The sequence below is a fragment of the Triturus cristatus genome, chromosome 10 (assembly GCF_964204655.1).
Source record: "Triturus cristatus chromosome 10, aTriCri1.1, whole genome shotgun sequence".
NCBI lineage: Eukaryota > Metazoa > Chordata > Amphibia > Caudata > Salamandridae > Triturus > Triturus cristatus.
The window spans coordinates 8066361-8082922 of record NC_140593.1 but is presented as its reverse complement, the minus strand read 5'-3'; the positions used below and the strand labels follow the sequence as shown (position 1 = coordinate 8082922).

The 16562-nt window shown below is 41.3% G+C and overlaps 1 long non-coding RNA gene across 2 annotated transcripts in view; it reads right to left on the bottom strand.

The window, feature by feature from the left end:
• Positions 1-224: 224 nt before the first annotated feature.
• The window catches only part of LOC146788716 (uncharacterized), a 255871-nt gene continuing 239533 nt past the window's right edge, over positions 225-16562 (bottom strand). For both annotated transcript variants that reach the window (XR_014969969.1, XR_014969972.1), the window contains one exon: positions 225-928. This is a non-coding gene — a long non-coding RNA (uncharacterized LOC146788716). The remainder of the gene's footprint in view (positions 929-16562) is intronic.

Below are 16562 nucleotides of genomic sequence, written 5' to 3'. Positions count from 1 at the left end.
TAAAAATATCATGTAAGAACAATAACGTTTTGCAATAAATATCGTCTGTAAATCTTGTTGCTTAAGCACATACACCAAAATAATATCTGTCAAAGAAGTCCACAAGAGAAATTTTTACCTTTCCATGAGGCCAAATGGTAATTTTTAATTTTTTTTTGATGAAATATCCAATGGTAATACAATAAAATCGCAATAATGGTTTGTTCAGATGGTGCAATTTGTATCAAATTTTGGTTTTAGAAAAATTAAGTAACAATTTGGTAATTCATAAGGCAAATGTTGCTTGAAAATCAATTGAGAATCATTACACAGTGTCCATCCTTTTTCACTTTTAAGATAAACTGTGTAATGACCAGAAGTTATAGAAGGTACATCATGAAAAATTATTGCAACTGCAACAAAAGTTTTTCCAGATATTGATAATTGATGTCCTGTAAACTTCTTTATTAAAGTGTCCAATTTTGTACCATCAGCTCTACAACGTTGCATCATTAAAATTACATACTGTCCATATTTATTTAAAAATAATGTTGAAAACATGTCTGATTTACATTGAGAAGCAAAGGAAAGTGGGAAAACCCACTCAGTACCTCGCACTGTTCACTACGCAGGACAAAAAAATCCCTGGATGTGTTTAGTTAAAGTACAAATTTCAAACAGATATTTCATTAATTGTAAACAAATAGTCTGTTGTTAGCTTACAGTCAATTTAAACCTTAAGTGTAAAACAAGACCAAAACTATTTCATTGTCACATTTAAATTGTTGGTTTCACAATATATTGAAAAATAAATGAATACATCTTATGTGAATTACAAAGCTTTCCATTAGGGAAAAAAACACACAAATCAATCAAATTGTTTTTATCTTCATTGATGTTGGAGCCCAATGCATTTCGGGAGTTGAAGAATCCCTTCGTCAGGGGCAATCTAAAATGTAAACAGAAAACAAAAGTATATCTCTAGACAATATGGTCAGTATCTTAATACAAGTCTGTCTGATGATACATGGGTGGGAATGCAATTACTTAAACATTACGTGCAGGGCGCTTGTGGAGTTAGTAGGTAAGCATACTGGATGAATTAATAGTGTATTCGAAATGATTCGTCTGTTAAAGGTCTGAAATAGAAGAAACCAGAGGTTGTAGTGGACCTGTCAATTAGTGACCAATGCGCACCGTTCATGTTGGAGTAAGATGGGCAAGTGCAGCAGGTAATTCTGTGATATTCTATGAATCGTATATGTGATGAAGACCCTAATGTGGGTCTAATGAAATACATCAGGGCAGTGACCAAATGTGAATGAAAACAATCCAGTGATGATCCCTTAAGAGGTGTAGTTGGTGTTGTTAAACCGATGCAAAAATATGGAAAAAAGAAAAAAAAAAAAACGTGTTTACCTCAGTGCTGCCATGATGTGAGTTCGTGAAACGAGACGTAATAGAGAAACATATCTTATTGTGGGCTCACCTATTGTATCCATAATGCCGGATTATATAGGTGAAGATAATCAAGCGGTCAGCCAGTGGTGGACTGAGGCTCCGGTCTCCTGAGGCGAAAAGCCGGGAGGTGACATCGCTGTTGTTACTATTTGTGTTTTTTTAACTGGTGTGTTCTTTATAAATAAGCAACTTCGCACTCAGGCACTTCAGGGCGACGTGCAGCGGACCCAGCGCTGTCACGGGACACCCTCTACCTGCCTTCATCGCCGCTAGCCACGCCCACTCTGTGGCCACGCCCCCTCCCCGCCCTACTTAAGGGCTGAATTCACGAGCGTTCATTTGGCTCCGGTCTCCTGAGGCGAAAAGCCGGGAGGTGACATCGCTGTTGTTACTATTTGTGTTTTTTTAACTGGTGTGTTCTTTATAAATAAGCAACTTCGCACTCAGGCACTTCAGGGCGACGTGCAGCGGACCCAGCGCTGTCACGGGACACCCTCTACCTGCCTTCATCGCCGCTAGCCACGCCCACTCTGTGGCCACGCCCCCTCCCCGCCCTACTTAAGGGCTGAATTCACGAGCGTTCATTTGGCTCCGGTCTCCTGAGGCGAAAAGCCGGGAGGTGACATCGCTGTTGTTACTATTTGTGTCTTTTTAACTGGTGTGTTCTTTATAAATAAGCAACTTCGCACTCAGGCACTTCAGGGCGACGTGCAGCGGACCTAGCGCTGTCACGGGACACCCTCTACCTGCCTTCATCGCCGCTAGCCACGCCCACTCTGTGGCCACGCCCCCTCCCCGCCCTACTTAAGGGCTGAATTCACAAGCGTTCATTTGGCTCCGGTCTCCTGAGGCGAAAAGCCGGGAGGTGACATCGCTGTTGTTACTATTTGTGTCTTTTTAACTGGTGTGTTCTTTATAAATAAGCAACTTCGCACTCAGGCACTTCAGGGCGACGTGCAGCGGACCCAGCGCTGTCACGGGACACCATCTACCTGCCTTCATCGCCGCTAGCCACGCCCACTCTGTGGCCACGCCCCCTCCCCGCCCTACTTAAGGACTGAATTCACGAGCGTTCATTTGGCTCCGGTCTCCTGAGGCAAAAAGCCGGGAGGTGACATCGCTGTTGTTACTATTTGTGTCTTTTTAACTGGTGTGTTCTTTATAAATAAGCAACTTCGCACTCAGGCACTTCAGGGCGACGTGCAGCGGACCCAGCGCTGTCACGGGACACCCTCTACCTGCCTTCATCGCCGCTAGCCACGCCCACTCTGTGGCCACGCCCCCTCCCCGCCCTACTTAAGGGCTGAATTCACGAGCGTTCATTTGGCTCCGGTCTCCTGAGGCGAAAAGCCGGGAGGTGACATCGCTGTTGTTACTATTTGTGTCTTTTTAACTGGTGTGTTCTTTATAAATAAGCAACTTCGCACTCAGGCACTTCAGGGCGACGTGCAGCGGACCTAGCGCTGTCACCGGACACCCTCTACCTGCCTTCATCGCCGCTAGCCACGCCCACTCTGTGGCCACGCCCCCTCCCCGCCCTACTTAAGGGCTGAATTCACGAGCGTTCATTTGGCTCCGGTCTCCTGAGGCGAAAAGCCGGGAGGTGACATCGCTGTTGTTACTATTTGTGTCTATTTAACTGGTGTGTTCTTTATAAATAAGCAACTTCGCACTCAGGCACTTCAGGGCGACGTGCAGCGGACCCAGCGCTGTCACGGGACACCCTCTACCTGCCTTCATCGCCGCTAGCCACGCCCACTCTGTGGCCACGCCCCCTCCCCGCCCTACTTAAGGGCTGAATTCACGAGCGTTCATTTGGCTCCGGTCTCTTGAGGCGAAAAGCCGGGAGTTGACATCGCTGTTGTTACTATTTGTGTCTTTTTAACTGGTGTGTTCTTTATAAATAAGCAACTTCGCACTCAGGCACTTCAGGGCGACGTGCAGCGGACCCAGCGCTGTCACAGGACACCCTCTACCTGCCTTCATCGCCGCTAGCCATGCCCACTCTGTGGCCACGCCCCCTCCCCGCCCTACTTAAGGGCTGAATTCACGAGCGTTCATTTGGCTCCGGTCTCCTGAGGCGAAAAGCCGGGAGGTGACATCGCTGTTGTTACTATTTGTGTCTTTTTAACTGGTGTGTTCTTTATAAATAAGCAACTTCGCACTCAGGCACTTCAGGGCGACGTGCAGCGGACCGAGTGTTAAGATAGAAGGCAGTGATGTTTTTAGGAATAGGCAAAGGGACTGAGTCATAACTCGTAGGAGAGGTATCACCTGTGGGAACAGGGCGAGACAGTGGAGTGGGGGGAGTTATGCCAAGAGCAGATATCCGGGAAATTGTTGTGGTCGAGATGGGCCAGTGGCCCTGGTAGCTACGAAGTAGGTCCGGGGTGTAGGTGGTAAGTGGGGCAGGGTGAGGCGCCCCGAGTCCCGGCCAGTCGCGGACGGGCGCAGACGGGCTTAACTTAGGCGCAACTTCGGCGCGCATTCGTCGCGCCCGCTGCGCTCGCCCGCTGCGCGTTCTGAGGATGCACATTTAAGTAGTGGGCCTTTAGGAGCAGGCCTGGAGGAGAAACTATTGCCCCACTTTGAAACTGGAATACTCTAACATCCTGAGCCAGTACAAAAAAGACATCTTGGAGGCTAAAACATCTTATTTCTCCTCCAAGATTTTAGCAGCAGAGAACCAGTCTAAGGAGATTTTTACCATCGTTCACAACCTGGCGTTCTCAGACCGAATTACTCTAAAACCAGTCCCGTCTGAAGATCTTTGCCTCTCTCTCAACGATTATTTCATTCACAAAATTTTAACCATCAAGGCCAACATCCCTCCTCCTTCCCCCTCTTTTGTTGCTCCTCGATGTCCTCCCCCAAAGGGCGCACTGACCACCCTTCCTCCAATCACTAAGGAAAATCTTACCTCTTTGATCCCTTTGATCAAATCTGGCTCCCCGCACGATCCCTGTCCTGCCCATATCCTCCGCCACATCTTTGTCTCTTGCCCAGACCCTCCCCTTCATCTCCTAAATAGCTCCCTCTCTCAAGGCATAGTCCCCAGCTCCCTGAAATCTGCGGTAATTGTGCCCATTTTGAAAAAACCGGGGGCAGACCCTTCTGTCCCAGCCAATTTCCGCCCCATCTCCCTTTTGCCATTTTTGGCTAAAGTGCTTGAGCGCCACGTCACTCGCGCCCTGAGCTCCTTTGTGGAAAAGCACGGAGCCCTTGCCTCCCGCCAAGCTGGCTTCCGCCCGCACACTCTACGGAGTCCGTGGTTATGTCGAATCTAGACACCCTCAGGGAGGGCATGGATACTAATCAGCACCAGCCCCTTGTGCTCCTCGATCTCTCAGCCGCCTTTGATACAGTGGATCATAACATTCTACTCTCCCGTATCGGGGCGGCGGGGATCGGGGGGTCTGCCCTGGTCTGGCTATCCTCCTTCCTGAGTAACCGCACCCAGGCTGTCCGCCTGGGTGAATTCACAGGGGACATCCGGAAAGTTCAGTGCGGGGTCCCCCAAGGTTCCTCTCTCTCTCCCCTTCTGTTTAATTTGTATATTGCCCCTCTAATTTTTTCTCTTCAACAGATGGAGGTCACCGTTTTCAATTATGCGGATGACCTCCAGCTGGTCTTTAATCTCTCTTCTCCCTCTGCTGTTCTTAACTTCCAAACTGTCATGCTTCATATCAGGGACTGGATGAACCACAACCACCTGAAACTCAACCCTGATAAAACCGAGTTGGTGCTGACGGGCGGTTCATCCAGCCCCTGGTCCCCTCTCTTCTGGCCCCCCGCCCTTGGTCCCTCTCCTGCTCCCTCTTCCTCAGTTAAAACCTTAGGCATAAAACTTAATTCTCAACTCACCCTTCACTCCCAGGTCAGTTCTGTGGTATCCTCTTCTTTCCTCTCACTGCGCACTATACGCAGGGTGTCCCGCTTCTTCACTTTCTCTGCCCTCAAACTCATTATCTTGGCCATGGTGATGTCCCGCCTGGACTATGGGAACGCCCTGTATGCCGGTATCCCCGCATACAGTTTGCGTCGCCTACAACAGATACAAAACCAGGCGGCTCGCCTGGTCTTCAATCTTCCTAAATGTCACCATTCCACCCCACTTCTGAATTCACTACATTGGCTCCCCGTGCGAGCTAGAATTCAATTCAAGCTCGCATCCATTACCTTTTTGGCCCGATCGGGCTTGGCGCCAGCCTTCATTTCTTCTGAAATTGCCTCATATATCCCCACCAGGACTTTACGTTCCTCCTCCCAGTCCCTCCTCACCATCCCACGCTTCCGGAGAAAGAAGTGGGGAGGATCTAAATTTGCTATTCTTGCCCCTACCCTCTGGAATTCCCTTCCCCTTGAACTTCGTTCCATCACCCTCTATTCACAGTTTCGCAAATGCCTTAAAACCCACTTATTCACAAAATCCCTTGTATAAACGCTCCCCCTTCCCTCCCTGTTCTTAACCTCAGTTTCCCGTCAGCCATAGCGCCAAGAAACCGCTGGTATACGTGCGCTCTATAAATACTTTCAAACTCAAACTCAAACTCAAGTTCTTAAAATTCTATAAAGGAAAGCAATAATATAACGTGATGGAATCCTACTGAATGGTGTAACCCATATTCACCCAAGTGAATGAATGAAGGGAGACTGGTACCTGTGGTCTCAACGAGACTGAAAAAAAGTCGGTGGTTCGTGGTGAACTGGTAAGCTGGACACAGCCACGTTGTTAAAGTTTGTCGGTAAGAAAACCCCTACAGGCAGTACTCGTCCGTTCTGAAAATATGGCCAAAGTTTAGTAAACCGCATGCTAACGATACCATTGGCAGTCTCGAAGGCGAGCTGCGGAGTAAAAAATGCATACCTGAGACGATGAAGGTTGGCGGGATAAATACGACAGGAAGCTGATGGTGGCGAAGTGCCGGCGCATGTCGCGAGGAGACTCGGAGTAACGTGAACGGATAACGAGGCGTGTTATAGTAGTGCATCCATGGAAGTAGAAATGGGACTGAGGGAGGGAAATGCAATGCCGAACGTGAAAGACAATAAAGTTTTTCAATGAAGAAAAGTCTAAAGAGGATGGGGACGTTGTGAATAGAAATCGCCTCATGGCCAGAGGATCTGGAAATTGTTGTATCTATAATATGTGAAAAACATAAATGTGTGCGTGTGATCCTATAAAAATGTGCGTACTACCAATTTCTCTTAAACTGATTTACATTGAGACATTCCATGTTGTGATTGGCATCTTTAACTAATTTACTAAAAGTCACTGATTTACTCTCTGGTAATGTTAAATATATGAACCTTTCAGAATCAACATTAGAGCTGCATGTGTTCAAACAGTTTTCACAACTATGTTCCCATTTATAAGAGAGACCAAACATATTTTCTATTTCTACCCCTTCATCCAGTACCATAAGCATATACATCAAGAATTCCTGTGCATCTTGCTGGACATTTTGAGTAAACTGTGTACATCCTGAACATACATCTAAAAGATTTCTAACATCAGAAGCACTTTCTATTTTAGTTTTATCATTACTCAGCTTCTCATAAAGGAGACTCAGCAGAGAACAGAATCTTTTTTCATGATTTACTATTATCTGCTCTTGCAAAATTTCAAGATAAAATACAACATTGAGCACTACATTTGCGTAGCAGTTGACACCAGAGCTATTTTCAAAATGACAACCAACAACCTCTTCAACACTGTCCTTTTTCTTTTTGCTTGCAGTCACATCACTCTCTTTTTGTTTTCTCTTTTGTACATCCTCATTACAGATATTCTCAATTCTCCTTTTCCGACAAACAACACGTTTTTCAAACACAGGATAATGACCTAAATGAGGAGCATAGCTTCTTCTTAATCTATTATACTCCTTTACACAGTTTGCATCAGCACTTACTTTTGAGTCATCAAAGTCTATCATGAATAAACCAGATATTTTTTTCATGCGTGACAAAGCAACATATGCCATACTTTCTTTAAACACAGTAGATCCAATGTTTACAAATGCACTATCTACAGTTAATCCTTGAGATTTGTGAATAGTTACTGCATATGCTAGAGAAAATGGAAACTGCTTCCTACGTACATATAAGTCTTTCACAAGCAAGAAACGAACTGAACAACGACAAATGTCTTTAACCTCTTCAATCTGATCAAATTTTATTTTTAAAAATCCAATTCCAACTTTTTTCTGGTAAATAACAAAACCCACACCTTTACCCATAGCTCAGTTCACTAAACCTTTCTCTACATCCAAATTACATCTTAAAATTACTCGACAGTTCATACATACATAAAGATTCTTTTCTAAACCGGCTGTTTGAGATGTTTTTCTCTAGAGAATCCAATTTACTTGTTAATTTGTTTGTCAATATCATAGTTATTCCTTCATGTTGTATTTTATCCGCAGCTTCCAGTTTGACAATCTCTTCATTTTCCATTTTCAAAAGTTCTTGATTGAATATAGAGCATTCATGTAGTGTTGGCATTAAGCAGATTACAGTATTTTTTCCAGCAATTTTCTTGTATATTTTCTCTGGAACTATTTGTTCTGTTGGAAACACATTACATAGCAATCAACTCTGTAAAGCTTTTCTGCCATGTTCTGTGAGTAGTCCAATTCTGATATCTTTGAGAATACTTGCATAATCCTCATCATTGGCTTGCCGCATATTGGTAATGAGTTCTTTGTACTCAAAGTATGTTCAAATATTCACATTACCTATACTTCCTAATGACTTTTTCGTGTCTTCATGTGTAAGGGTTTGAAAAACTGGTTGTCCTTTAACTGGAGTAAGCTGCAGAAGATCTCCAAAAACTATAACATGTTTTCCTCCAAATAGCACGTCATAGTTTGTCTTTAGAATTTGCTGCATTCTTAAATGCACAAAGGCAAGCATTAAGTTTGATACCATGCTTACCTCATCAATGATGAGAACTTTCATTTTTTTCAATACTCTTGCAACTTCAAAACATGCTTCTCCTGTTAGCTTGTGGTATTGTATTTTGTTCTCGTGCTCTACTGGTATAATTAGCAAACGATGCAGGGTAATTCCTTTTATGTTATATGCTGCTAACCCAGTTGGAGCAGTAACAACACAAGACAAAGTTGAATCTGTTTTTTGATGTAGGTAGCTTCTAATTACTTTAATCAAGAAACTTTTTCCAGTTCCGGCTTGTCCACTCACATACATTCTGATTGGTTCAAACGATGTGCATGAGCACTCTTTATTGTCATGTAGTAATCCGTGATCAATATTTTTTCTGACTTCCTCATAAATATGTTGTTGTTCATCATTCAGTTGTTATTCCATATTTGGTAAGTTTATTAAATCTTCCTGAGCTTGATTCATAGCTGTTTCGACTTCAGTCATGGCTATTGCAGCTTAATTTTCTACGCTTGGTTGTCCTAGAGGATCTTGACTGAACGTCCCAGAACTTTGACTGTCTTGAACTGTCCCTAGCTACTTCAGCTGCAATTGTTGCTTCTTGTTCAATTTCTTCATTTAACATTTGAACATAAGTTGAGAAAGTACTGCATTCTATGCTATCTTTGCAAGCATTACAGGAATATTTATAGCTCTGAAAATCTCCAAGTAGTTCGTCCTCTGAACGCCATGGTTTAAACAGCTGTAAAAGTGCCAAGTAGTAAAATTCCTTTTTGTCAGTAGTGTCACAACTCAGCTTCTGGTGATTAATCAAACTTCCTTTTGTTTGTTTTACCAAACATCCTTCCTCACCAGTGACTTTATATTTTCCATTGTTGATGTCTTCTGTGGTATTCCGTTTATAAATGTAGTTCTGTAGCACTTCATATAGACACATGTTCTCAAGATGATGACTTCTTTGTGGGTAATATGTGTCCAACATGTTTGTTCTTAAAATGTCTGTACTTTCAGGTTCGTTCTCTGCTAAATATTCAATTTCTCGAACAGATTTCAGTACCCGATGTCTCATTCCTGCAAGGCCTAAACTTACCCAAATTATTCTTCTGGATTTGGAGTGCAGACTTGCAGATGATAATCTATCTGAGCATTCGTAGGATCCAATTTCTCGATGTGATAACATCTTTAAACTGAAACTGTATAGCTTTTTACTGACAGTCTTCTCGTGAGAAATCTCTTCCCACATTTCTTTCAATTCCGTTTTCTCAGATTTAGTGATGTAAGATGTGACATACCGAGCAACAGCAATAGAATTGTCAGCAACATACTGTATATCCATGTTAGCATTCCACATGGATAAAATGACTGGGTTGTAGTCATTTATATATTTTGACTCTTCTTTTCTTCTTAGGTTGTAGGTATTCTTAGGCGATTTTCTTGTAATAGTATGTCGCACAGCTGACATAAAACTGTTTACTCTTCCTTTTGAAAGAACAGGTCGTGGAAATCCAAATCGACATTTTGTGTAGAATTTATCTTTACTCTTGTACTTTCGTCGACAGTATTTTCCACACAGATGTCTTTGGAAACGTAAAATTGCTCTTTTAAGTTTTTTTCTTCTGTGCTTTTAGGTATAGCACATGTTGCATATTCTTCAATGAATGATAAAACTGCATCATTAGAATCTGTTCCAAATTTTGGGGCATCCTTGATCCACAACAGCATATGAATATGAGGAGCACCTCTTGCTTGGTACTCTTTTCTCCAAAAGAAATCCACAACTTCTCCTAGAGGTGGATTTTTTTTATTGCAGATGAAGGACATCATAGCCTCAAATCTATGATTGAAATATCTGAAAACATTAACCGGATCCAATGAGCACAATTCTCCTGCTGTCTTGTATTGGATGTTTTCAATATTTGAATTTGCCTCTCGAAGAAAATCCAGTAAATCATCCCAAGCGTACTCAGCCCAGCTTAGGGTAAGGAACCATGTAGCAGTTCCTAAACTCCGTAACATACATTTCAATTCTCCATGGCGTCGATACCAATATTCATTAGTTCCTCGCTGACAAGCCATCAGATTAATCAATTGAGATTCCAAATGATCATCTCGCTGTTGCACTTTGTTCATAAAATCCTTTGCAGACACATTATGTAGATGTACTCCAGTTTTTAAAATGTGATTTACTGCATAAGATAGTGCAGACAAGTCACTTTCAAATAAAAGTTGGAACAAATAAGGAATACTTTGACGAAATCTTGGATCTTCTGCATATAATCTTGTAGTCCGATACTCAGAAGCAGGAATCTGTACTGGACATTCATCATATCGTCCACCTTTTCCTGTAGGAAACAGCTGGGGAAAACAACGAGCTTCCAAGCTCTCCTCCCATACACTCACGGGACTTCCTTGTGCTTTTTTCATCTGAAACAGATCAATAGTGTTTCCCATAACTTCTTTAGAATGAAGAGGATGTATGCTGAAATGTTCATACATTTCTTCTTCTTTTGACTTATCCACTTTTTCAATTTGCCCAGCTGGTATTCCTGAGTCTGCTAGTAAAACTTCTTCATCTTCATCCATATAAATTGTTTCATACCATTTAATATTTATTTTCAAATATAAATGTGCTCTTTGTACTTTTAGTACATCTACCAGCTCCTGCCAAATTTTCTTATTCTTTTTTGGTACTCCATTAACCAGAATAACTAATGGTTCAGTTTCCAATCTATCTGCATCAATTGTCTCCATATTTCTTTTTTCAAATCCAATGGCAAATAGACAACTCTTCCTTTTAAACCTCTTTGTAAATCCGAAGGAGGTAATTTACCTGTTTTGGGCTCCATACGAACTATAGTCTGAAAAGGATGGACACATTGAATGAGTATAGACTCATATGTATTTAAATCACTAAGTTCTGCAGGAATTTCAACCAATTCTAAATTATTATGTATAGCTCTTGCTGGCATTTTATTTTCTTCTAACTTGTTATAACAGTATTTACAAATACGGTGATATTCACCCAAATCAAAACAATTTTCCAGAAATAAATATGTAGCAAAATCCATCAACTTAGTATTATTTTCTTTTTCACTTTTTTTATAGAGATCAACATACCTTGTTTGATTTTTATAATGGCTTCTCCGGCAACAAATACAAGTAATATTTGGTCTTTCATTAGAGATGATAGTAAATTTTGTCATTGGATCTTCAAATGTTTTACTAACAGTGGGTTCTACATTCTCTTCCACATTTTCCTCAATAACTGTGTCATTTCCTGCACTTTTTTGCTCTGGACCAAAGTAACAAAACTGAATATCATCAGTAACCTTCACTACATCTGATACAGATCCACGGAACAGAGCACAATTCAACTCATTTAACTTTAGTTCTGGACTTTTAGCAAAATACAATGTTCTCACAAACTTTCTCATTTCAGTATGATGAACAGCCAGCATCCTCAAATGGTGAAAAACACTTTGGCAAATTTTCCTAGATAGACAAGCAAGAGAATGTCCTTGCAAACCAGTATTCTCTCTCACTCTGCATGGGTCTAGTCTTTAAAGCACCTTAATCTTCTGTTTAACACTCTTTTTACTATATTCTCTTAAGAAGTCACGTAATTTATCAATAGATTCCTGTCGCACAGTGCAAATACTACTACAATTCCAAGTGTACACTGGGGCTTTAGGTCGTCTCCCCATAACCTCATCAGCTAACACTTCTTCCTCATTTCTTGGAACCATTTTCTCCTTTTCCATTACACAACCATCTTTCACTACATAAGCTCGACCATTGGTGTCAACTGCATGCAACAAACTATTACTTTGAAGATGACTCTCTTCATTAAAAAATGGCTCAGTACTTGAACTATGCTTCCATTCTCCTAAGAACACTTTACAAAAGTAATTTTTTTCACTACTCTTTTCCTTTTGCTTTGTGACTTCATTGCTTTTACAAATTTTTCTAATCTACGCATCCTGTTCAAAATTAAAATGAATAGTTTTCGTTTTATTTCCAAAAGCCTTAGAAACAATTTTTTCAATATATTTCTTTTTTTTATAAAATTTGGTTTTCTTCTTATATTTTTTCACATCCTTTAGCAAATTTAACATCACTCTTCTCTGAAACATTTTACTACGAATGTTTTTAAAATCTATTTTTCGTGTTAAGTCACTCTTTCTTACTTCTGATTCAACATTGGCTTTTCGTATTTTCTGTCGACTCTGTTGTTTTGTACTTGAAACACTATTTGCGGCGCATACTTTCTTAACATTTTTTCTTTGTTTGAAGATATTTAAAAAAAAATCCTTAGTCTGCTTACCAGAAGTCTTTTTCTTTTTTCCAACAGGAGGTTCTTCAACTATTTTTTTGGGTCCAGTTTTCTTCAAATATAGATGTTGTGCCTTTTGCATATATGGAGTCAATCTGTTCAGTAGTTCCTGAGAAAATTGCAGTTAAAAGCACATACATATCTATAGCCGCGCACCGTGCGAGCACCCTAACGTGCGCGAGCGTAATTCTGATTGGTGGTTACATGTTAGTCAACGTTCGAATCGGTCGAAATCAGGAAGTGTCGGCCGCCATTTTGTTTGTTTTCAGTGCGAGAGTGAAAAAGGAAGGTGGCGAATGTGAAAAGGGGGCAGGGTAGAGAGTTCCTGACCCCTTAGCCTTTGTCAGGGGTCCCTGAAGGACCCCCTGCGCGCAAGGTGAAAAACCAAAAAAAATAAAAAATCATTTTTTAATACGTAGTTTATTGTAAAATAAATATATAAAAAAAATAATAATACATACATAACTTAGCATTTAAAAAACTGTGCAAATTCACATAAAAAACCATAGGTTTCACACATGTTATAGTTAGGTGGATATTTCACTCGTAAAAAACCAATGAAATTCCCCCGTGATAGTTAGTTCAGATAACTATAACTCGCGCGACCGCCACTCTATCACAAGGATGATGTCATGAGTGATGCCACTGACCATGTCATGAGTGATGTAATATGTGACGTCATGAGCAGGATTGCGGGCACGCGAGTTATAGTTATCTGAACTAACTATAACGGGGGAATTTCATTGGTTTTTTACGAGTGAAATATCCACCTAACTATAACATGTGTGAAACCTATGGTTTTTTAAGTGAATACATATATATATATATATATATATATATATATATATATAATATATATATATATATATAATATATATATATATATAATATATTACCTACTGGCGGTCGCCAGTAGGTAGTTATAGTTAGGACCACGTTTCCATAGGAAATCCGCAACATTCTATTTTGAATAACTTGGCGCCGGTTGACGAATCTTCGCGAATTTTTCAAAATAGGTGGGGCGCTCCGCTCCGCTCCTACCCTGAAAGTCTCAGGGGGATTCGTCAAGCGGGGGCTGAGATAAAAGGGGGGTCCCAAAACGTGTTTTTCCCATGCATTTTTCCATAGGACCTTTAGACACAGCTACAGCCCGAACGGCTGAACAGAATTACTTGAAATTTGGCAGAGAGGTAGTCCTCAGGTCAAGGAAGTGCCTTTTGTAGGTTTGGTGTAAATCTGTTCAGTAGATTCTGAGAAAATAGCCTTTAAATCAATATATATATCTGAGCCAGCTTACGGTGCGCTTACGGTACGCTTACCGTACGCGTACGGTGGCGTGCGCGAGCGCGATTCTGATTGGCCCTTAGATCTTAGTAAACATTCGAATCGGTCGAAACCAGGAAGCGGCGGCCGCCATTTTCTCTCTCGCACTCTGAGGGGGGAGCTGATAAACAAATGCCAAAAACATATAAAGGGGCTGTTTAGACAGCGCCCATGCACATAACCATGTTAGTTGAGTCTTCAAAGATCCCCCAAGGCAAAAAACCGTAATTTTTTATTTTTCAAAAATTTCGCCGATTACGCTTACCGTACGCTTACCGTACGCGTACGGTAAAAAATTATTAAAAAAAAACAAAAAACACTCTCTCCACCCCGTGTGCAAATGGTGGCCGAAGGCCACCATTTGTGCATGGCATATAAGAGCACAGCATTTCCCCAAAAAATTTCAACAGATTACCTATCACAAGGAAGCGCATAATATGTCCTACATGTGCGCACGGTGCGCGAAGTGCCTCGTGCGTACATGGCCCCTCTAGCGTAACGTGGGCACGCGGTGCGCGTAGCGCACCGCGTGCCCACCGTGCGTGCACGGCACTAACTGTGTAAAGTGGGCGCGCGGTGCGCAAAGCGCACCGCGTGCTCACTGTGCGCGCACGGTGCGCGAAGTGCACCGTGTGCGCACGGAACGAACTGCGTTAAGTGGGCGCGCACGCCACGAATGGCGTAAAGTAACTTGGCATTTAAAAAACCGTACAAATTCACTGAAAAAACCATAGGTTTCACACACGTTATAGTTAGGAATTAGCATTTAAAAAACCTTGCAAATTCACTGAAAAAACCATAGGTTTCACACATGTTATAGTTAGCGGAAATTTTACTGATAAAAAACCAATGAAATTCCCCCGTTATAGTTAGTGCAGGAAACTATAACTCACGCGACCGCAATCTTCTGCTGATGACATATGTGTCTTTATGAAAAAAAAATATTTGTAATATATGTATAGCTAAAAATTTATGGAAGAAGACATGGGCAAATAAGTGTCTAAATACAGTATTAGCATCAGCAGAGGATTGCGGTCGCGTGAGTTATAGTTTCCTGCACTAACTATAACAGGGGAATTTCATTGGTTTTTTATCAGTAAAATTTCCGCTAACTATAACATGTGTGAAACCTATGGTTTTTTCAGTGAATATATATATATTCACTGAAAAAAAGCATAGGTTTCCGGGACATTATAGTTAGTTGGACATTTCACTCATACAAAATCAGAGAAATTCAACCGTTATAGTTAGTAGAGCTAAGTATAACTTGTGCGTACTGCTGATGACGTCACATATTACATCACTCATGACATGGTCAGTGACATCACTAATGACATCACTGATGACATCACAAATGACGTCACTGATGACATCATTCATGTGATAATCTGATGCACCTCCTCACACCCTAATATAACCTTTGACACACCCACTCTAAAATACAGACTACCATTTTCGAAACCATAGACACACCAATACCAGTTACTACATATGTACTCACTGATTCTTAGGTCTACACACACATCCACTCATTAACCCATACAGTAACTCATACATGCAGTCACCCATCAATACAGCACTATCATATTCACTCATACACCTATACATACACTCACATACCACCACTCATCAATAGACTTACTCACACACCTCCTCAGTCATGCAAAGAATCACTCACACCCATTTACTCACCTATACAGTTATACACCTCACTTAAATGTACAAATACTAACACAAACTTACACTCTTATACAATCACTCATACAAGCAGACACTTATCCATACAGCCACTCTCACAATCATTCACTCTCATTGTATAGTCATTTATATACCCCAAAACTCACATATACTGCCTTTCACATATGTAGATACTTACACATATGTCACTGGGACATTCATTCACTCACCAACACACCCATACACGCACTCAACCACCCATACAGCCCCCTTCACAGATGCACTCTTGAACCCATACACCCAGTGAATCACCCACTCACACATCTATGCAGTCATCCACCCCCCCACCCACTCACAAAGACAATCAATGACCCATATAGACAGTCATGTAGCTATTCACCAACCCATGCAGCAGCTTATACACCAACTGACAGACTGATACAGACATTTACACAGATGTAATTTGAGATGTCATCAGTGATGTCATCAGTGATGTCACTGCCCATGTCACGAGTGATGTAATATGTGCCGTCATCAGCAGTGCATTGCGGGCGCACGAGTTATAGTTAGCTCAACTAACTATAACTGGCAAATTTCTCTGGTTTTATATGAGTCAAATGTCCAACTAACTATAACGTCCGTAAAACCTATGTTTTTTCAGTGAATTTCAAAGGATTTTTAAATGTTAATTTCATATTTTAATATTTATAAAACCTATATTTTTTCTAATTATTCCTAATATTTTGCAACTTTATTATCCTTTCTTTTTACTTAAAAAATAATTTTTGGGGGGGAGAAAACTACAGTCCTGTACCAGTAGTCTACCAAGCTCGATCAGCACGCGAATCCTATCCACCACATTTAAATGATGTGCATTTCGTATCCG